At 44.7% G+C, this 23,889-nt stretch overlaps 1 pseudogene; it reads right to left on the bottom strand.

The window, feature by feature from the left end:
• Positions 1 to 478: 478 nt before the first annotated feature.
• Positions 479 to 1,042, bottom strand: LOC110336241 (annotated as a pseudogene).
• Positions 1,043 to 23,889: the final 22,847 nt, after the last annotated feature.

Consider the following 23,889-nt stretch of genomic DNA (forward strand, 5'->3'; position numbering starts at 1 on the left):
AGGCTAGCCAGGCAGTGGTGGCACACACCTTTAATCCCAGCACTTGGGAGGCAGAGGCAGGCAGATTTCTGAGTTCGAGGCCAGCCTGGTCTACAGAGTGAGTTCTGGGACAGCCAGGGCTACACAGAGAAGTCTCAAAAAACCATCCAATCAACCAACCAAGCAACCAAGCAACCAAGCAACCAACCAACCAACCAAACAAACAAACGTAGGTCTCAGGCTATGAACCACATCTGTTCTCAGACTTCTGGATGGAAAACAGGCTATGGATTCTTCCTCTGAAGAACCCTGAGGGTTCAACTTTCTTGGTTTCCCCCATGCTTATCAGAACACAAGGACCTCTGTGCTTCCTGTAAGTGAAATCTTTTTTTTTTTTTTTTTAAAGACTTGTTTTATTTTAATGACTGATCTGTGTGAGGCCACAGCCAGGCCACTATGTACTGACACGAGGGAAGCTTTCTTTCTTGGTCTCTTCCTCCTAGACCTGGAGGCGCTCCGCCCGGCGCTTCCGTGCTTCCTTGGTCTTAGACCTGCGAGCCTCAGCCTGGGCAGCCAGGAGCTTCTTGCGGGCCTTATCTGCCTTCCGTTTGTGGATGTGCTCCATGAGAATCCGCTTGCTATTGAATACATTCCCTTTGACCTTCAGGTACAGGCTATGATACATATGGCGGTCAATCTTCTTAGATTCCCGGTATCTCCTGAGAAGCCGGGCGCAGGATCCTCATCTTTCTCATCCAGGTCACCTTCTGAGCATCTGAGCATTGGCAGTACCCTTCCTCTTCCCTATGCCCATATGCCTGCCCTTCCACCGGGCCAAGGTGTTTTTTTTTTTGTTTTTTTTTTTTGTTTTTCAGCAGCGAGCCCGGGAATGGACAGTCACAGGCTTCCGGATGATCAGCCCATCTTTGATCAGCTTCCTGATCTGCTGACAGGAATTGGCATTGGCGATTTCATTGGTCTCTTCCGGATCCAACCAGCCCTTCTGTTTCCCACAGCGGAGGACACTAGAGGCATGCCTCTTCTATAGCCCGAGCATACTCATGGCTTCGAACACAGCCAAGAGATAACGTTTGATAATGAATTCACTTCTGTGATAATGGTTTTATTCAGTTCATGACGTCAGAGTCTATCCTGGCCTAATGACCTTTAGTGTGAAGATATTCTGCATCATCTGCCCCCTCTTTAGTTGTGTTTGAACTCAAGGCGTCGTGCAAACTGAGCAGGTGCTCTCTAAACCGCTAAACTGCCTGACCAACTCAGCCCTGCCTCTTAATGCTTTTCTGGTGGGAACTGATTTAAGCCTGGATTTAGAGAAGTTAGGGATTCAAGCAATAAGACGAATCCATTAAAAATAACAACGATGGCTTTATGAATAATTCATGTAATATATATCTGAGTACAACTGTATTGTATATTACAGTGATTTGTGAATTAAACAATATGCAGAATAAATCTTTACAGTTTGAGACAGTCATATATCCCGATGCATACACATAGGTCAAAATAATTTGTTCTTAATCGGCTTTTGTTGTATGAAGCCTATCAGTGATATTTTGTAGAGATTTATTTTTTTTTATTTTATAGGTATGAGTGTTATGCATGTGGGCATGTGCACCCTGTGTGTGCCTGGTGTCTGTGAAGGCTGAAGAGGACCTTGGGTACGTCAGACTTACAGGTGGTTGTGAGGTAATAGTCTTGTTTTAATTTCACCAAATAGGTTCAAAATGCACTAAAATTTTGCTCACAGGGATTTTTCCCGCAAGGTCTTACCCTGCATCCCGCTGCATTAAGATTGGGCATCTCATTTTGAAAATTACAAATGGAGGTCAAAAGCTGTTGGAAGAGCTATAGAATTATTTTTAAAATTTTATTATTTTATTGTTATGTGTATGGGTGTTTTGTCTGCATCCCTGTTCATGTACCAGGTGCCTATCTGGGGTCTCTGGAAGGCAGAAGAGGGTGTTGGATCCAATGGAACTGAACTTATGGATGGTCATGAGCCACCACATGCGTGCTGGAAATTGAACCCAGGCCCTCTGGAAGAGCAGCCAGTGCTCTTAACTGCTGAGCCAGCTCTGCAGCCTCCAACATTCTTTACTACTTTAAAGCATTGCTTATTCTTTAGATTAACTAAATGTGGATAATTATGGTGTGCACCATCAGATTTTAAATTACATATATGTCATGGGCTTAGCATGCACAATCTCTCATAAGTCCTTCAGTGCTTCTGATTCCTTCTGCATGGTCCCCTTCATCCTACCTTGAGGAAGCAGGCAGATGTCATCTTTGGACAGTCATGAGCACCCAGCACAGCATCCGTGTCTCCTGAGAAATTGCACATGATTGGGGCCATCTTTGTATGTCACTTTTAGTCATCGAGTTCTGTCCTGGCTTCAGTAGAGCCAGAAAATGACATCACAAAGAAGTTACCAAGCCAATCAGAGCCATTGGCTAGGATTTCTATTTGGTCAGTTAGAGAAAAAAAAAATACTGTTAAAGTCTCCACTTCCCGAGGCTAATAAGGTAATGCTCTGGGGTTTTTGTTTGTTTGTGTTTATTTGTTCTATGTTTCCTAATTATCCTCTAACCAAGATTAAACAGACACCCCAGACCTCTCCATTTCAGAATTTTGGAAACATTACACTACAAATGTCACTGATGCTTTAACAAGTTTTATTCTTCAATTAAAAGTTAAAACAAAAACAAAAACAAAAACTAAACAGAAAAAAAAACCTAACCAACCGACCTAACAAACAAAATAACCCATGCTCAGAATCAGGTATTGTATTTTATTTTCCATCACAGGGAAATGCGTCTATACTGGCCGGCCCTTGAGTGATATGTGAGGAGATCGAAAAGTCATTTGGTGAACATCTGTGCTGGTGTGAGTTGATAGAGGTAATCGGGTGTAAACGCATCACATCTCATAAATTGTGCATAAGGAAGTGATAGGGTGGGAGATGGATGGTCCAGGCTCTTTACCACAAGCATCGCTGGGTGAGGCTGCTCAGGGCTGCTAGTCTCAGGTTCTTCCTCCGTGATTCTGATATAACAGCCACAGTGTTATATCAGGCCATGTGCCAACAGAGATGGAGGCATCAACCCAAGAGGGCACACACTTCCGATCCCCTACCTCCCCCCGCCCCGTGTCCTTCTAGATCTATCCAGAGCTGCTGCTTGGATCATAATGCTTTCTAAGAGTAAGAAACAATCTCAGTGGTGAATCTCCTCCTTCCAACTCTTGGCTGTCACTGTCCTAGCATGCCATGTGTGTCGTATTCCATTAGATTCTGTGGCTGAGTCACAAGGTACCTGCCACACGTGGAGCAGAAACATGATAGGACACTTTAAGCAAAAGCAAAGGGACAAAAATAAACCAAGACGAGACCTTGCTAGGAAACACTTGACCAAACCAACTCCATGGGGGTGTTTACTCAGCTGCAAATAGAAACAAGGCCTGGGAACAGGGAAGAAAAAGCCTGGTAGGGCTGGCCTGGGATGGCAGGATCTGGAATGATGGTGGCCAGTTAGGGCCAGTTTCCTTGACTTGCGTTTTCTTTAGAACATCAATCTTATTTACTTCTCTAAGAACACAAGCTCCTATGATTAATCCCTTCCTTGGATAAGCTCAATAATCTTTAAATAATCTTTAAATTTCTATATCGAAATAATTACAGATTCACAGAGGGTTGCAAAAGAGTGTGGGTGGTATCAGATGTCCTTCTCCTGGATCCTCTCATGGGACACTTGTGTAGCATCCAACATCCATCAGAAACTGACACTGGGCCAATATTGTTAAATGTGCTAGAAGCGTAGGGAGTTTCACATTTTTATATATATTCGTGTATATGTATGCAGTACTATGCCCTTTACCCCATCTGTAGATTCATCTAACCTGGACACGGCTAGATGCAGAGTTAGTCTTGATTCACAAAGGGATTCCCCTTCCTCTCCCCTCAGTATTTTCTTCTCTTTATGGCATCCCCTGGCAATGACTAGTTTGTGGTCCTGCTTTATAACTTTGTCATTTGGAGAATACTATTTAGAAATGGAATTATACAATGTAACCTCATGAGTTCAGCTCCTTAATCCACTGAGTACAATCCATTTTAGATTGTTGTGGGTTGTCCTGTGTACTGGGAGATTGTTCCTTTGTATAGCTGAGTAGTATTACAAAGTATGGATATCTTGTATGGCAGCTGCCTCAGAATTGGAACATTCTTTCCAGGGGGGGCCAGAGAGGTCATGAGCCCTGAAGGTTAACAAAAGGTCACATATCTGGGAGAGACTAGACACTTGGAAGAGTCTTGAGAGCCTCCCGCAACAATGTAAAAAGATAATAATCACTAAGGAAGGCTGCTGTGAATGGCAGAGTGAAGAGAGAGGGTACACTCAGACAGTTAAGCTACCACAAAGCTGTGCATGCAGAGAGCTCTGAGGGTGCAACTTTGGTGAGTCAATGGTGCAGTAGCATTTCAGCCTTCCCTGCTCATTGTAAAGAGCTCTTCACCTACAATCCTGTAAGCACTCTCCACAAAGACTCCTTGGTTCACCAAGTTGTGCGAGGAAACACGACTACTTGAGGTCACAGTCTGCCATGTCTGGATAGCTCCTCTGACCTCATCTCAAAATGGAGGGCTAGCTTTTCCTGCAGGGTTTTCCCCTTCCCTGACCTTATCTGGGGACCCTAACCTTCAGCTGAAGAAGGTCACGTAGCCTTGACAAACCTACAAGTCAACTTCCTCTTTCCCTGATAAGAACTGACCCAATAAGTACCTAGGATTCCCAGAAAGCCTCTCTGTATGAACAAGGCATTCCCAGTGCTTTAAACTCCAGCCAACGATTTTACTCTCACCCTGAAAACTCCTTCCTACCCTCCAAGGTTCATATACAGCCCTTGCCCCAGCCAGACCCGCATCCTGCAGACCCCACCTATTCCAGACTCTACTTCATCCTTCCAGCCAGGGGTACAGCAGCACCTGGACAACCTGAGAGGGGAAGGGGATGGGGCACAAGGAACCCCAGCTGGTCCCCAACATGCATACCACAAGTTGGACTTTGTTACAGTCATTGCTTTGGTTTGTCATGGATTCTGCTTCTGGGGTGAGTAGGTGTGTGTGTGTGTGTGTGTGTGTGTGTGTGTGTGTGTGTGTGTGTACTGTGTCTTCCAAGGAAAAGCCTGTCACACAACAGAATGTACCATATAGTTACATTCTTTTTTTTTTTTTTTTTTTTTGGTTTTGGTTTTGGTTTTTCGAGACAGGGTTTCTCTGTGTAGCCCTGGCTGTCCTGGAACTCAGTAGACCAGGCTGGCCTCGAACTCACAAATCCGCCTGCCTCTGCCTGCCAAGTGCTGGGATTAAAAGGCGTGTGCCACCACTGCCCGGCATATAGTTACATTCTTAACCACTTACCTTTTGGAGGACATTTGGTTTGTTCCCAGTTGTCAACTACTAGAAGCAAAATGAACAGAGGTCTATAGTTATTTGGAGGAATATAAACTTTAGCTTTCCTGAGGGAAAGATACCCAAGGGTAATTGCTTGAATTACCCTTGAATTGTGGCGATGTGTTTGATATTTGGTTTTATGAGAAACTATAGTGTGCTGCTTCACCCTCCTAGTAGAGATGTATGAACGTTAAAAGTTGTTTTACCAGGTGCGTATTGACATCACACTGGGATTTGTGTGTGTTTGTGTGAGAAGATGCATATGTGTGCGTGTAAATGCAGTGTGCCAGAGCATGTGAGTGGAGGTCAGAAGGCGACCTTGGGGGTCTGTCCCGTTTTCTACCTTGTTTGAGACAGGATCTCTTTGGTACTTTTCCACTTCACACACCAGGCTAGCCGACCTGGGAGCTTTCAAGGATTATCCTATTACTTCTTCCTTCTCCCCATAGCAGCACTCGGGTGATAGATTCTTATACCATACCATCTGGTTTTAATGACTCCGGGGATGTGAACTCAGTTTATGACACTTGCATGGCTATCATTTTACCTACTTTCCCATTTTCCCCAGACCTACATTTGCGTCTTCCTGACGGCCAGCGGGATTGAATGTATTTTAACGTTTATATATACACATACATATTTTTTGTCTGTATCTTCTCTTTGATGGTGCATCTGTTCATATTCTAGATTCACTTTATAACTAGATTTTTCAGTTTTGCTTTTTAAAAATTGTTTAACTTTGTGTGTGTGTGTGTGTGTGTGTGTGTGTGTGTGTGTGTGTGTGTGTGAACCTTAGTAAAGATACCTGCAGACCTCCAAAGAGGGTGCTGAGTCCCCTGGAACTGGAATTACAGGTGGTTATCAGCCGTCCAGCGTGGGTGTTGGGAACTGAAGTCAGCTCCCCTGGCAGGATAAAATGGGGTCCTCACTGCTGAGCCACCTCTCTTCTCCCTGCTTTTGTTGAGACGTTGTGGTGTTTGCCTTCCCCTCCTCCGTCCCCTATTTGGAGAAGGAGAACAGGGTCTTTCGACATAGTGCTAGTTGCCTCAAACGTGCAGAGATCTGCCTGCCTCTGCCTCCCCAGGGCTGGCATGAGAGGCGCGCATCACCACCACTTGCCAGGCTTGTTGTTGGGTTTTAAACATTCTTTTTAAGCTCTAGATTCTGCTAGGTGTGTCCACCCTGTAGCCCACAGGCCCCCCCCCCCCAGCCCTGGATGCTATGAAAGGCATCAACCCAGAATCCTAACTTATTTAAGCTTTTATGAGGGGTGTGTGTATGTGTGCACACTCATGTGCACATGTGTCCTTTCTTTTTGTTCTTCTTCCCTCCTTCCTTCCTTTCTTCCTTTCTTCCTTCCTTCCTTCCTTTCTTTCTCTTTCTCTTTCTCTTTGTCTTTTCCTTTCCTTTCCTTTCCTTTCCTTTCCTTTCCTTTCCTTTCCTTTCCTTTCCTTTCCTTTCCTTTCCTTTCCATTTCTTTTCATTTTTTTGTAACTTGGTTGCTTGGTCCTCAAGCATGGACTCCGTAGACGGTGACCTTGTGTCGCAGTGTCAAAGGTTGGACACGCCTGTCAGCCCTTTGTCAGTGACAGGCTGACAGGCGTTGCCTCTGAGGCTGGAGGTTGGTCTTTTCCTTTGCTTAACTGGGTCTTTCATAGCACAAAAGTTTTTCACTTTGATGAAATCCAATTTATTTTGTTCTTTCATGCCTTGCACTTTGGTGTCATGTCTAATCACCTTTTCCCCGGCCCACAGTCCTGAATCTTTTATGTTTTCTTCTGAAAGTTTTGCTGGTTCTACTCTTACATTTAAATCTGTTTAAACTGAACACACCCTTCTAGTTTTACATTTAAATCCATAATCCGTTTTGAATTAATTTCTGTATAAGGCATGAGAGGTCAGGGTTCGTTCTCAATGCTTTTTCATGTATTAAGGCTAATTAAAGTTCTATAATTAAAGGCATTTATTTTTAAGTTTAACAAAACTTGTGAAATTTGGCCATCTATTCATACGATACTTTCTGCATCTCAGACACAGTTTGGGCCCTGAGTGTAGGCAGAGGCTCCTCTAGGAAGTGTGATTTAAGCATTCGTTTGTATATATCTATTATTTATTTGTTCATATAACCTCTTCGAAGCTGTGCTCTGTGGAGAGACTCTAGGAAACTCTACTCAAGAGAGTTAACAGTCTAAGAAATTGACACAAGTAACGACGTAAGCAGAGGGTGGTTGATCCCCATCAAAACTCATGTGGACCCTTGGATCCCAGTGTGGGGATGCTGGAAACTCGAGCCTGCTGGGAAGTGGTGGTAAGAGAGGCCTTGCACAGAGTCTGCTGCCTTTCTCTGGGTGATGGGAGTGAGTCATTGCTCACAGGCTCAGCTACCTCACGGTGAGTTCATGCCAAGTCAGGGTTGCAGGGTGCTTCACTGCTAATATACACTTCTGCTTGTCCTACGCAGTACCATAATACGAAGCAAAATGAGGTCCTCACCAGGAGCCAATCAGATGTGGGCATCGTGGGGTTGGGCTTCCCAGCTTGTAGAACCATTAGCATGACTATATCTCTGTTCTTTATAAGTCATCATGTCTCAGTCTCTGTGTCTAGTGACGGAGCGCTGGCAGCCAAGATCTGCAAGAAGTCTGAAGAACAAATAGCCAAAAGGCAGAAGAAGAGGATAACGGAGAGAGCTCAACCACTGAGATGAGAGAATGCCAGGGATAGAATGTCTTCTGATAGATGGAGGCTGTCAGTGCTCAGCCTGCATGCTAAAGACAGTTTTCTTTCACTTCCTGAGAAACCCAACATATCAGTGTCTAGCAGGAACTCTCAGTGTTTATACACACACACACATGCACACACTTTTTTTTTTTTTTTTAACTGTGTTTCTTAAATGTAAAGATGTTTCCTTTTCTGCCCAAGTTTGGGGGCGAGCATATGGTCACAGCAACACATCCTGTCAGATCGTTGTGGTGTGCCATGTGTTACCCTGTGTTTCACGTCATCTCTGGTGACTTAAGAATGGCTCCTCTCCTCGACCTTGTCTCAGCTCATGGAGGCAGTATGTGGGAGATGCGCAGCCTGCATGCCCAGGTCAAAGCCATCACTGAGTTTTGTTCTGCAGAATTGATCTTCCTGCGACAGCCTGGTCCTCACTGCAGAAGGCATTTCCAGTGCATTTCAGCGTTCAGTACATTCTCCTTGGCTCCTGCCTCTCCTCTAAGACAGGGACATTATCACGTGGAGCCAGGATGAAGGGCGAGAGGCACGCCTCGCAGTCCCCTTTGACTAATCATTTAAGAACCAGCATGACCCTGATTCCCTTCCTAAGTAAGGCATGTCAGTCTCCTTCACCAAGAGATGGATTCTGCCATTCAGAAATATCCCGATTTACCCTCAACTCTCAGCCCATTTCTGGTCATTTACAGAAAACAAAACAAAACAAAACAAAACAAAACAAAAAATAACCCAGGTTGTTCACAATCCGCCATGTACTCATTTCAGGAAAATTCTGAAAGCCAGCGAGGCAGTCATTTAGAATGTGAGCTTCATATCCCAGAACTCTGAAATTACACATAATGGGCAAGCTCCCAAAGCCAGCTCACAAAAGCCTACTTACCTAGCTCCACAGAGGAACCGCAAGGTTTCTGTCGGAATGCCTGGCTTATACCAACTGGGAAGTCGAAAGGCAGAAAGTCTTAAGCTTGCTTCTACCTCACTGCTAAGATTTCGAAACTGGGTACCAGTGAGGCAGCCCCCAGAAAGAGAGATCAGAGTCACCTCTCAAACCCTAGGAACTTCCAAAGGACCCGATCATTCTAATTTAGCTCTATGGATGCACGCAGAGCCTCACTCAATTCAGCAGCCTAAACCAAACATGGTCAGATAAAACTGCTGTTCCAGTCCATGGTTTCTCCTGCTCTTCCTCTTCACTGTCTATGTCCCGGCCTTGGAAACATCTGCATGCTACAATTTTTTTTTTCAACCAGAAACAAAATTACTCTAACAGCGAAGATGACCCATTTCTTAGCTACACCCAGTGAAGGGAAGATGGCAACCGGACAGAATAAATCGAATGTCTGAGGCTGGTCCTACTCTGGCATGAGCTCTGTAAGACAGTGGGTGCTTACTTGTGAGGTAAATGCTGTACCTGCTCATACTGTGAGCAAGAAGCCACCAAGTTCTTTGACGATGTGCACGGCTCAGATTGATGCCATAATCCACCGAACTGGGGCAATTCGGTAGCAGGCTGGAAACACTCTGTGCGGTAGAGGAGAGAGCATTTGGATCCTTTCTGGATCACGTCGGGGAGCGGTAACATCTACCCCGACGGCACCAGGGTGGAAACCTAACCACAAAATCCTAGAAAAGCTAAGAGGGTTGGTGATTTTTTTTTTGTCACAAGAATCACTGCGTAAAACCACCGATTTCCTGCAGTTGCTTTCCCTTCAGACTCACAGCGCCTCCTGGTTCTGATTTTGGGACCGCGTTTCAACCGCCCCCTGGTGGACAGCAGGAACATTACTTTAGAAGTGGATGTAGGAGAGAAATTTCCCTTTTAAAAAAAAAAAAAAAACGCTTCTTTGGTAGAGGCTGACCAAATCATTGGGCAAAACTAGTGGATTTTAAAACAAACGTAGGTAGTAGTAGCACTCGCTGTCTTCCCAGGACCCTCCGCCCCCACCCTGGTGCTCACTCTGGAAAAGACAGGTGTGTCTGAAGTTATTCTGCACGTGGCCTAACCACTCAATACCTTGCCAACAAGGGATCCAACCAACAAGGTATGTCCAGATTGTGGCGACCACAGAGCACAGCGCTCATCAATAGAACGGCCTTCCCTTTTCTTTTCCTTTTTTAAAAATTGATTAAGTTATTTATTAACATTTAGATCGAAGCTTCCCCTCCCACCTCTCTTCCCAGTCCCTTCCTCTCATCCCCACCCCCTCCCTTTATCCTCAGAAAAGGGAGGTCTCCCAAGAATATCAGGTAGCCTTGGCATATCAACTTGTAGTCAGACTAGGCACTTATAGAAGGGCCTTTTCTTTCTTTCTTTCTTTCTTTCTTTCTTTCTTTCTTTCTTTCTTTTTTTTTTTTTTTGTGGTTTTTTGAGACTATCGGTTCTCAACCTGCATATAGTGACCCCCTTGGCCACCCAATCATCTTTCACAGGGCTTGAATATCAGATATCCTGGATATTAGACATTACATTATGATTCATAACAGAAGAAAAATTACAGTTACAAAATAGCAACAGAAATAACTTTATAGTCGGAGTGGGGGTGGGGAGGTCACCACAACATGAGGAACTGTATTAAAGGGTCGCAGTATTACTAAGGTTGAGAGCTACTACTCTAGACGGATAGCCACATTTCCTTTAGGGTCAGTCTTTGCCGGCAATCTTGGGCCCCTCCCCTGAATCTTTCTAACAGACGAGAGTCAAGAACGTGAACACAACTTGCTCCAAATCCCAGGAAACCATTGAGCATCTGACTGTGACAGAAAGGAATGAGGCATGTTCCCGTCACGGCAAGCTGCTCACCAGCACTGCCTTGGAGCCCGGCTCAGAGAGAACCGGTGGCTTGGCTGGGATATGCTGGGGGCATGGCCAGTGCGGGCTGCTTTCATAGGCAAACGCCCACGTCCCTTCTGGAGCGTGCCATCATTGCCTTGGGCTCTAGCTCTCACTGAATGTTGCGGGTTTTTTTGTGTTGCCTGGGTTTGTACAATAGCAATACTCTTCCGGAGAAAAGACTAATGATGATACCAGGAGCTGGAGAGAGGAGGGTCGGACGTTTAAGATCACCCTCAGCCACGTAATGAGTTAGGGGTTAGCCTGGGCTATGTGAGAATAGCTGCCGTTAAAAAAGCAAGGGCGCCTGGAGAGATGGCTCAGCAGTTAAGGATGTTTGCTGCCTGTCCAGAGCATCTGAGTTTAGTTCCCAGAAGCCAGACTGGACAGCTCACTACTGCGTGTAACTCTAGCTGTACGGCAGGTAGTACTTTAAGGAATCTGGACTACACTGGTGAACTGCTACTATTTCTTTCCAACTGTTACAGGAAGACAACTTTGGTTGCATTAAGGTCCTGAAAAACGTAGGGACACACCCTGTGATGGTCTGTATATGTTTGACCCAAGAAGTAGCACCATTAGGAGGTGTGGCCTCGTTGGAGTTGGTGTGTCACTGTGGGAGTGAGCTTTAATACCCTCGTCCTAGCTGCCTGGAGGTCAGTCTTCTGCTAGCAGCCTTCAGATGAAGATGGAGAACTCTCAGCTCCTCCTGCACCACGCCTGCCTGGATGTTGCTATGATCCCTCCTTGATAATGAACTGAACCTCTGAACCTGTAAGCCGGCCCCAATTATTTGTTGTCCTTCTAAGACTTGCCTTGGTTAGGGTGTCTGTTCACAGCAGTAAAGTTCTAATTAAGACACACTCTATCTTGTATTCCATGACAATGGGTACAGGAAGGAGAGGTCTAGCTGGGAGACCCACAGTGGAGATCCAGGAGCCACTCTAATGTGCTGTGACAACTGCTCTTCTTCTTTCCCCCTCTGCAGCCCAAATCGAGTAGAACTAAGCCCTGACAGTTTGTTTCATAAATCACGGGCACAACTGAGCCAGCTCAGAGTCTTCTACCTCCTCTGACACTGAAAGTTTCTCTTCTGCACTTCTAGAAGGGCATCAAGAGGCAAGGAAAGGGATTAAACCATTATCCCCTGGGCTCTGGGCTGTGCTCTTAGCAAAGGGACTTTGCTATCAACTTCAACATAAGGACTGGGCTCTGCACCAAGGCTGGCCCCAGCACTGGTCCATCAGCACCATCCATGCCATGCCCAGAGGAGACCTCCATCTACAGGGTAGCATGTGAACAGGGATGCTGCTGGTCCCAAGGCCTGGTCTGTGTGGCTGACTGCAATGATGCTATGCTCAGCCTCAGACCCTCTGATCCCAGGCTACAATTGTTACTGGAGAACTTGCGATTTTATATCCATCCCCAGATCCCCAGGCATCCCAAGCACTGTGCTGGCTGGTTTTGTGTGTCAACTTGACACAAGCTGGAGTTGTCACAGAGAAAGGAACCTCCCTTGAGGAAATGCCTGCATGAGATCCAGCTGTAAGGCATTTTCTCAATTAGTGATTAAGGTGGGAGGGCCCACTGTGGGTGGTGCCATCCCTGGGTTGGTTCTATAAGAAAGCAGGCTGAGCAAGCCAGCCAGTAACCTCTCTCCATAGCCTCTGCATCAGCTCCTGTTCCCTGACCTGCTTGAGTTCCAGTCCTGACTTCCTTTGGTGATGAACAGCAATGTGAATGTGGATGCTGAATAAACCCTTTCCTCCCCAACTTGCTTCTTGGTCCTGATGTTTTATGCAGGAATAGAAACTGTATTGTGACTTCCCCATTTCTAGGACTTAGAGCAACTTAAGGGAGGTGTCCGTTTTAGCTCACGGTTTAGGAGGGTACAGTCCATCATGACAGGAAGTCACAGTGGAGGGCATTGCTATAACAGTGCAGGACCGGAACTCCATATATCCATGGATCAGGAAGCAGTGAGAGAAGCACTGGCTTTCAGCTGCCCCACCCCACACCCTTTTTCAAAATTCAGCTCAGGACCCCAGTCTGTGGGATAGCACCATCCATATTTTTCCTTAGCTAGGTACCTCTAAAAACACCCTCAGGGACACACCCAAGATGTGCTTCTGAGATTACTCCAATTGATGGTGAAAATTCACCATCTTAGTCACTGACCTTGGCTGTTGTGGATCCCTTCGGGTTTTCCCCATCCTATAGGTAACTGTCTCAGCGTGGGGTAGCTGTCTCTGGCATAAGGACCCCGGAAGCCCTCCCACTTCACACCAGGCAGGCTTGCCCTGCCCAACTCTGTTTTTAAAACACACACACACACACACACACACACACACACACACACAGACACACACACACACACACATACACTTACTCTAAAGATTTGTTTTTATTTACTGTGTATGAGTGTTTTCACCTATGGATATGTGCACTGCATGCATGGCTAACGCCTTTGGAGTCCAGAAGAAAGTAATGACGAATTCCCTGACTTGGAACTGCAGACAGCCGTGAGCTGCCACGTGGGTTGTGGGAACTGAATCTGGATCCTTGTACAGAGCCACTAGGGCTCTTAACTGCAGAGCCATCTGCCTAGCCCTGACCTTTTCTTTTGAAAGACCACTTGCTGCATTGAGATGTGGGGGTAGGCTAAGGTCCTGTGGAGTCCTGTTGGTAGATAGACACCAAACGGTGTCTCTCAGTCTGGCCCCAGTTCAGGCCTTGTCTCTCTAGCCGTCTTCTTCTGCCTCCAGCTTCTCAGACTCTCCCTCAAGGAGAGTGTTCCTTCTTCTTATATTCAAGCTGCCACACTAGTTTTAGTAAACTTGATGTGTATGTTGGCAAATTCTCAGGACCCCTTGCCTAGAGAAGGGTGCAGTGGGCTGGGTCTTCTCATGTAATCTAATGACGACAACCTCCACCGTGCACGCCCACACGCCAACCCAACAAACCCACTCAATGTAGATAATCTGTGTGTGTGTGTGTGTGTGTGCGCGTGTGCGTGTGCGCGTGCGTGTGCACGTGCGTGTGCGTGTTTGTGTATGTGTGCGTGTGTGCGTGTGTGTGCGCGCGCGTGCTCTATGTGAGCAGGCCCCTGTGGAGGCCAGCACCGGGTACTGGATCCACAATACAGCAAGTCTGATGACCATCATTTTAGACACTGTTCTGTGGGATGAAAATGGCCGTTAGACTTGCTGTAGTTTGGATCTAGACTGCCCCACCCCCCCTAAAGCTGGGAGGGACCACTGGGTGCAATAGATAAGCTCACCATTAGGAGGAGAGGCTTAACTGGAGGAAGTAAGGTCATTGATGCTGAGACTTTAACAATGGATCTCAACCATCCTGATGCTGCAGCCCTTTAGTACATTTCCTCATGTTGCAGTGACTTCCCCACCTTAAAATTATTTTGTTGCTACTTTATAACAGCAATTTGCTGTTATTAAATTTAATGTAAGTATATGGCATGCAAGATAGCTCATATATAAAGGGTCGGGACCCACAGGTTGAGAACCACTGCCTTAGACCCTTTATACTTCTCTGGTGTAAACAGATGATGGGCTTTCTTTGCTGTACTCTTCTGTCACCACACATGGCCCACCACAGACACCAAAGGATAGGACAAAATGACCATGGGCTGAGACCTTTGAAATTAGGAGCTCCACTTGTTCTAAATTGTTTAATCACAATATTTTATCACTAGGATGGAAAATTAATTAACACAAGCTTCAAAAAAGTAGTTCCTTTGAATTAAGAACATCCATTTTGAAGACAATATGGGCAAAAATGAAGTCATGTTGTGTCTGGTGCTCTATGCCTTGAGTGTAGCACTCAGGAGGTGGAGGCAGGTGGATTTTTGAGTTTCAGGTCAGCCAGGACAACACAGTGAGTGAGACCCTGTGTCAACAAACAAAAATCAAGCCATGTCATTATTATGTTGTTATGTTTGTTACCTTAGTCAGGGTTTCTATACCTGCACAAACATCATGACCAAGAAGCAAGTTGGGGAGGAAAGGGTTTATTTAGCTTACAATTCCACACTGTTATTCATCACTGAAGGAAGTCAGGACTGGAACTCAAGCAGGTCAGGAAGCAGGAGCTGATGCAGAGGCCATGGAGGGATGTTCCTTACTGGCTTGCTTCCCCTGGCTTGCTCAGTTTGCTTTCTTATAGAATCCAAGACTACCAGCCCTGGGATGGCACCACCCACAGTGGACCCACCCACCCTTGATCACTAATTGAGAAAATGCCCCACAGCTGGATATCAGGAAGCATTTCCTCAACGGAAACTCCTTTCTCTGTGATAACTCCAGCTTGTGTCAAGTTGACACAGAAAACCAGCCAGTATATTTAGTTATATGTTGGAGTGACAATATTTTGGCCAATTAAAATATATAATTAAAATTGGCTTTAGTGGTTTTTTTATTCTATTTTTTTAAATATGACCATCCAAAACCCAGAAACTCTGTCTATGAGACATTGCCTTTCTTTGGCTGGGATAGTTTTATGTCTTTTCTCATTACAAATCCAGATCTAAGCTAATGTGGATAATGAATCTCTTTGGTCACAAGGGAACCCACACTTACAAGAGAACCAAGGCATTCTAAGAACCTCTGAGTTCCCAACCCAGTGGAAGGCTGACCCTTACGCCTCCCTTTCACAGCCAGTTAGGACAGAAACGACCCAAAGGGCAGTCTTCAGGTTCTATCAGTGAAAGTCACGGTGAGTTTCCATCTTCTCCTGCAGCTCTGCGCTTCTGAGGTAGCCTGCAGTGGAGTATGGCCTCTCCTGCAAAGAACAATGCCTTTGGATGATTCCAGCTTCTGGGCCAGTTTCCTCCAACACAGCAGGTGGGGTTCAAACTCAAGTCACATAGATCATGTTCCAGAATGATTCTCTACCCCCTTTACATCCCTGTTATGGTTTGAATATGCTTGGCCTAGGGCATGGCACTATTTCACGGTATAGCCTTGTTGGAGTAGGTGTGTCACTGTGGGTGTGGGCTTTAAGACCCTCACCCTAGTTACCTGGAAGTCAGCCTTCTGCCAGCAGCCTTCAGATGAAGATGTAGAACTCCCAGCTCCTCCTGTACTATGCCTGCCTGGATGCTGCCATGCTCCTGCCTTGATGATAATGGACTGGACCTCTGAACCTGTAAGCCAGCCCCAATTAAATGTTGTCCTTGTAAGAGTTGCCTTGGTCATGGTGTCTGTTCACAGCAGCAAACCCCCAACTCAGACAATCCCCCTCCCCTTCAGAAGCCAAGTCAGCCTGAGAGATTCAGTGGAAGGAGAGTTTTAGTTGCTCTTCTTCTTTCCCATTTTTTTTAAATTAAAATAACTTAAACAAGCCAGGCGTGGTGGTGCATGCCTTTAATCCCAGCACTCAGGAGGCCCAGGCAGGCGGATTTCTGAGTTTCAGACCAGCCTGGTCTACAAAGTGAGTTCCAGGACAGCCAGGGCTATACAGAGAAACCCTGTCTCGAAAAACAAAACAAAACAAAACAAAATTTAAACATTTATTTATTCATATGTGTGTCGGTATTTGTTGGGGCTGGTGAAGGGGCTTGGTGCACATCACAGGATGCTTCTGGAGGACCTCTCCTTTCAACATGGGTGTCAAGGCTCAGTGGCAGGCATCTTTACTGGCTCGGCCAGCTTGCCAACATCTTCCTCAGCCCTGAAGAGGTAATCCTTGGTACTTACTCTGAAGCTGTACTCCTCCGCATCATTGTGTGCTCGGCTGGCTTGTGTGGAAGACCTGTGTCATAAGCAAAACATCTTTCCTCACAGACCACCTCCGAAGCTTGTTTCCAGTCTTTGTGGAATACCAAATCTAATTCCTAAAGTTGGCCAGCATCCGCAGGGGACCCTGTCCAAGGTTCTGGCAAGAAATGCCTGCTTGCTTAAGAGGATTAAGCAGAGCTCAGCCAGCTACGGAGATGTTTTATGACTTTAGCTCTAATCTCTTGTGCATGCCTTGCCAGCAGCCACCAGCCAGAACTGGGTTTCTTTACTGCCGATGTTCTATTCCAAGGATGTCACAGCTCTTCTCACCGATCCCATCTTTTCTTCCCCACAACAGTTTTCATCATCATCATCATCATCATCATCATCATCATCATCATCATCATTGCATGTGATTATGGCATGTGTGTGTCAGGAGTGGGGTTTGCATGGTTTGGTGTGTGTACGGAGGTCAGAGGACATCTTGATGGAGTTGGTTCTCTCCACCCGCCCTAGAGTGGGTTTTGGGAATCAAACTCAATTCACTAAGCTTGTATAGCTAGTGCCTTTACCCGCCGCCCCCACAATGTTCAGTTTCGATCATCTGAGGAAGGTAACCATCCCTATGCCCTCTCTACTTGGTATCTAACATTCTTTCATCTCACCTCCTTGGGTCCCCGTGGCTCTCTGTGGAGCCAGTGGTGCTCTGAAGAGGAAGGAGAATTTTATTTCCAGGCCGCACGTCCTCATCTTGTACCACAACTAGCTAGTTAATCATGGTTGTCAACTTGATTGGGCTGAGAGACACCTCAGAGATTAGTAAAGACACCTTTAGATGTCTCTGCCATTGACTCCTGGGCGAATCCGTTGATGGATTCACAGTATGATAGCAGTATTGGGAGATGAAGCCTAGTTGGTGGAGGGGGACCAGCGGGGCATGCTTTGAAGGGTGCGTTCTACGATGGTCTCCCCTGCTCCCTGAGTGGCATGAAAGCCGCAACTTTGTTCCACCTTGTGATCTTGCCATTGTGGTGCTGGGTCTCATCACAGGCATCACAGACCAAGTGACCATGGACTAGAATCTCTGGCACTGTGGTTCCACTGGGAGTCAACAGAACACTTCCCTCCCTTCTTCCCCCTCTTTAAGTTCTGTCTGTATTTGTCATGATGACAAAAATTCAGACTAATACACTTGTCGGAGTAGAACGTTCACTTTTACAAACAAGCAACTGTCCTCTGACAGAAGGTTGGAGGTGACAGCCAACGTCAGTGAGCAAGTTCTGGACCCCTGCTGTCCCGGGGGAAAGTTCTGGAAATTTCTAGGGATTTTTCTGGAAAATCAGTTTATCTGCAACTCAGTTCTGGACTTTCATTAAGACTCTTATCTGATGGTACTAATGTTTGGCTCCAAACAAACAAACAAACCCACACAATCAAAATTTGGTTTTCCCATGATATTTTTCTGTACTGTGGGGATATTTAACTACTTTTTTTTTCATGGCATGTGTCTCAGTTTTCCTTCCCAAACCTAATTAAAGTGTTAATATTTTATCCTAGATGTGTGTGTGTGTTAGATTCATTAAATAACGTAAATCTGCTGTTTTTATGAGTTCAGTAAAGGAATAATATGGTATCACTACTGAGTATTTTTTCTTACTAGCTTTGTTAAAAATTAAAAAAAAACAATTTTCTTTAGAAATAATTTTAAAATATTACTTTTTTCTTTTTCTTCTTTTTTTCTTTTTCCATGACAGGGTTTCTCTGTATAGCCCTGGCTGTCCTGGAACTCACTTTGTAGACCAGGCTGGCCTTAAACTCAGAAATCCGCCTGCCTCTGCCTCCAGAGTGCTGGGATTAAAGGCGTGTGCCACCACGCCCAGCTGTTCTTTTCTTTTTCTTTTTCTTTTTCTTTTTGGTGGTGAGCCTAGCCTTTAATGGCTGAACCATTTCTCCAGTCCAATTTTTAATTTAAGGCTATACTTGGGAAGTCATGTGACCCTGGCAGTGGAACAATTTCGCAGTCTCACACATAATTCTAAGACCATCACATTTACCTTATTTTAGTTTAACTTTGTTTCCCTCTGTCTGTTATTTCTCATTTTCCTTCCTAATTTTATATATGTATAAAACATTTAAGTATTAACAGTTTAGGCCAGTAGGGTGACTCATCGGGTGAGGGCGTGTGCCACTAAGCCTGAATGACTCTGATCCTTGAAGCCCAGATTTTGTCAGGAGAGAACTAATTCTCTCAAGTTATCCCCTGATCTCCACGTGAGCACAATCGGATGCACGCCCTTTCCTGAACTAAATACATTTTCGTTGAATATGCAATAAAAATAATATTGTATTTAATAGCACAGATCACAGATTTATTTGTGTGCTGAATATCTAGCTTCAAAGTTTATTTCAACTCTCATTATTACTTTTTCTTCCTTTTTTTCTGTCCATAATTACCTTGGATATTTATACCAGTTCCTTGAGTTGAATAATTAATGTATTATTTTGATTGGTTTTGTTTACTCATGCTAAGTGCTTGGTCCTAACAACTTCCCTCTATGCATTGATTTAATCACATCCTCGGGTTATGAAGGACAGCTTTCAAATTTATTCATAAGTCTGGTTGTTTTCACAAAGGTGCTGTATTTTTCACTTGAAGGATCAATGCACTTTAAGTTTTTAAATTTTTTTCCTTTTACTGTGATAAGCAGAAGTTGGTAGGAGGAATCTAACTGGATTCTTAACTGTATCACCAACTTCATCCATCCTTGAAGCTACATTAATCTGGTTATATTTTTCATTATAGAATGAAATATCTGAGAAAATCAATTTGAAGGAGAAAGTCCGTTTTGGATCATAGTTTCAGGTCTTGGTTTGCTGACTGTATTGCTTGGTGCATGTAGTAAGACAGAGTGTATGGCACCTAGGAAGCAGGGAGAAAAAGATTAAGAGAGATGGGGGAGGGACACGAGAGACACACTAGGCCTGAGTACAAAGTAATAAGTCATACTTCTCATGATATGGTTCCTGCAATGAGACCCTGTCTGCTAGAGTGCCCATTATCTTCCAGTACAACCATCAGCAGAGAAGTAAGCTTTCAAATCTCTGGGGGACAGTCCAGATGTAGACCGTGAGATCAGAATTGATGGAGGTGGCGTGAAAATAAAGAAAACAGGGGCCTGGCCTTTATAGATGCACCGTGAAGGACACAGTCTCTCTGCCCAAGAAGACACAGTGTGGCCAGGGGCCGTGGCTTTCAGAGGCAGGAGAGGGACCTTTGGGGAGGAATATCTGCAGAATTGTTTTTGGTAGTTTCTAGCCAGTAATCCCAGCAGATGTTCTCATTACTATGTTGTCTTTCTTGTCAGGCAGGTGTGCTGAGTTGGGAGTGGCTCAGCTTGCTGGAGGGTCATTGGGTTAGGTCATTAACCTCAGACTAGAGCGCGACCATCAAAGATGGCCAACCTTTGAATACCACTCTAGACATGGTCCTTTCCCTTGTATCTTTGGGAATGTCAACTCCTCTGCTCATATTTAGCACTCTGCCTTGGAGTTCATAGCATCCTTTCACTCTGAGAGATGTTGACAGCATCCTTTAGTCCCAGAAGGTTCAGGCTTCACCCAGACATTTACTGAGCAGCAGACTGTGGAGCACCGGTTTGATTGCTGGTGTCCGGCGGTTGTTTTCTCTTTTAGGTAGCTCCAAGTATTCTTCAGAATAGTTTGGAATATCATTCGTGTGTGTGTGTGTGTTTTAGAAAGGAACACAGAGAGATAACAGTATGTGTATATGCATATGTGTGCGTGCATGTGCGTGTGTTCGTGTATGTGTGTGGATGCTCGTGTGTGGAGACTAGAAGACAACCTTGGATGTTATGCCTCAGGTGCCCCCCCCCCCTTTTTGGAAAAGGGTCTCTCACTGGCCTGGCACCCACCAAGGAGGCTGGCTGACCAGTGAGTCTGAGTGATCTCCTTGCTACTTCCAGGCTCTTAGGTTACAAACACGCATTCCACCATGCCTGGTTTTGTTCTTATGGGCTTTTGGGGGTTGAACTCAAAGCTTCAAGCTTCTATGGTAAGCACTTTATAGTTTAAATCCTTTCTCTAACCCTACTAGTAGTTGATGTCTTAGAGCAAGTGAGGAGTGTTTTTGCATCCATACAATTACGTTAAACTGAAAGATAACTTTGAAGTGATCACCCTCATCAATACAAAAAACCATTTCCCTGAACATTGACTTACCTGATCCTCTCTCTCCCTCAGACGTTTCAGACCCCTTTCCTTTCAAAGCCACCCATCAAACAAGTAGAGTTTACTGGCCAGATTTACCCTGTTGAAAACACAGCATGGCAAGGCTGGGCACAAAGAGTGGAAGGTCTATGAATGCTCAGACTCCAAGGCTTCTGTGGATTTGACTTGGGATTTAAAAAAACGTGAGTGGAGCGGCTGGTGAGATGGCTCAGTGGGTAAGAGCACCCGACTGCTCTTCCAAACGTCCAGAGTTCAAATCCCAGCAACCACATGGTGGTTCATAACCATCTGTAACAAGATCTGACGCCCTCTTCTGGAGTGTCTGAAGACAGCTACAGTGTACATACATATAATAAATAAATAAATCTTTAAAAAGAAAAAAAAAAAGAAAAAAAAAAGTGAGTGGTTTCTATTGGAATCTTTTGGAATCCATTGCCTTAGCAAACCATGAGCTTCCATCAATCCAAAAGCTGAAAATATCATTGGATAGCCTCTGGGGCCCAGAAGAGAGATTTCTCTCATCTTGCTGTGACTGCCTCTCTGAAGTTTGCACTTGATGTATTTTAAGGTCGCCATGATTTGTGACTTCTTTTGTTCTGCTGCTGCAAAACTTTATGACGTCATTTCCACACGGGGACATGAAACTTAGGGTAGGTAACCTAGCTCCATGCTTCCTGGGCCATGGTCACTCAAATTTGGTCACTCAGAATAAACTACCTCCTATTTTTTTTTTTTTTCTCTTTGAGGTGAGAGCTGAGATTTGTGTTGACACAGCACAAACCCAAAACAAAATCAAAAGCAGAAAGATCACCGGAGGCTTTGCATACAACTAGACACCAGTCAGATGGAGCAGCGTCTCGGTCAGCTTTCTGCCTTGGGCTCACTGACCCTGAGTGTTCGTGGCCCCTTTTACCCTGTGCTGGATGCTGTTGATTCTGGAGAGCAGCCTCACACACCGAGGCCAGCTCTGCTTTCAGAGAAGCCAAAGCCATGCAGGTGAGTTTATGACTCTTTCCAGCCACCTGTCTCCTGTGATGCTTCCAAATGCCTCCAGGCTGGAGATCCACTTCATTCTCCGTCTCGTGTTTTTGAAATCATATATTGCCCATAATTAGAGCTGGAAGGCTCTCCTTCAGGAAGGTGGCAAGTTAAGAACACTGGCCCGGTTTCCATAAAGCTTCATATGATGTAGATCTCCAAATCTGACCGCTACTTCTAGCACTTTCTCAAAAAGGAGAATGAAAACAAAACAAAACAAAAACCCCCAAACAGATGGCTCTTCTATTCATTGTTCCAAAAGAGTGTTTGGGAACTGGAGGGAGGGAATGGAGGGAGGATGGTGGGGAACCTGTGCTTTCCAAAGCACCCTGTGTCTGTGCCCATGTTAAGGGTTCAAGGGCTGGTGGCTCTGTGGGCACTGCTGTCCTCTGCTAAATTGCTGGGGCATCTAGAGCTGACTTTGAGAAAGTGCTTCCCATCTGGACCTAGCTCTCTTTAGAGGCAGGATTCATCTCCTGGGCAGGGAAGGTAGCCACAGCAGTAGAAGCAGTATTGAATTGTTCCAGAAGCCTAGCCTCAGTATTCCAGAGAAAGGACAGAGGCTCCATGTTATAAGTGACCTCTCTTTCTGGAATTGACTTTGAAACATGAAATCTGTTTTTTGTCCTGGTGACTCCTTTTCTCTGAAGCTTCATACTCTTTCCTTTCTTTCTTTCCTTTTCTTTCTTTCTTTCTTTCTTTCTTTCTTTCTTTCTTTCTTTCTTTCTTTCTTTCTTTTCTTTCCATTTCAAATGTTATCCCCTTTCCTGGTTTCCCCTCCGAAAACACTTTGGTTGGTGGTTTAGTCCCTGGTAGCTCTAGGGGTACTGATTGGTTCATATTATTGTTCTTCCTATGGGGCTGCAAACCCCTTCAGCTCCTTGGGTCCTTTCTATGAGTATATCCTTATCTTGTTTCCTAATAGGAAGACAAAATTCTGGGTTAGAGTCCACCCTAGCATTTCACTTTAATTTCTGCTTTCAAGACTCAGACTTCAAAAGAAGCCCCATCCTGAGATACTAGAATTTAGGATTTCAATACAAACTTGTGGGGAGGGAGCATGTAACTCAGTACATAATAAGTTCTATAAATATAAGTAAATAATATTAAAGTTATCAAGGATAATATAACAGAGATCAAACTAGAACCTCTAGAAGTGAAAAGACAGATAAACTGAAGTTTGTTTGTTTTTTTTTTTTAAATGACTCTCAGCTGAAAGTGTAAGAATAGCACAGCTAAAGAAAGAATTAGGAGACTGGAAGACAGAAAGAGGAAAGCTTGCTACAGAGCCCAGAAAGATGTTTTCAGAACAGATGAGAATTTATTTAGGGATGTGAGGGAATCCACAAAGGGAAGCATGGATATATATATATATATATATATATATATATATATATATATATCTTGAGTTCAGAGAGTGGCCAATGTATGAGCAAATCTAACATAATGGTAATACAGTACTGTGGTGGGGAAAAGATAATGATATACACAGTAACAGAAGCTAATGATACACAATGTAACAAAAGATAATGATGCACAAAGTAACAAAGACAATGATATACAAAGTAACAAGAGATACGGATGCACAAAGTATCTAAAGATACTGATGCATGAAGTAACAAAGATGATACACAATGATGCTCAAAGCAACAAGAATTAATCAGGAGGTACAGAAGGATTAAAGGGCTCCAAGTTCCCTTGATATAAAGAAGGAATGTGAACTTATTTAAAATATGATCAGTATGCCTAGTGACATTCTAGAATGAATTCTAGGAGAAGAGAATTAAATGTATAGTTTTCCAACTAGCATTAGAAAAAAAAATAAAGAATCAGGGTGAGCAAAAACAATTGG

The sequence above is a fragment of the Mus pahari genome, chromosome 19 (assembly GCF_900095145.1).
Source record: "Mus pahari chromosome 19, PAHARI_EIJ_v1.1, whole genome shotgun sequence".
Classification (NCBI taxonomy): domain Eukaryota; kingdom Metazoa; phylum Chordata; class Mammalia; order Rodentia; family Muridae; genus Mus; species Mus pahari.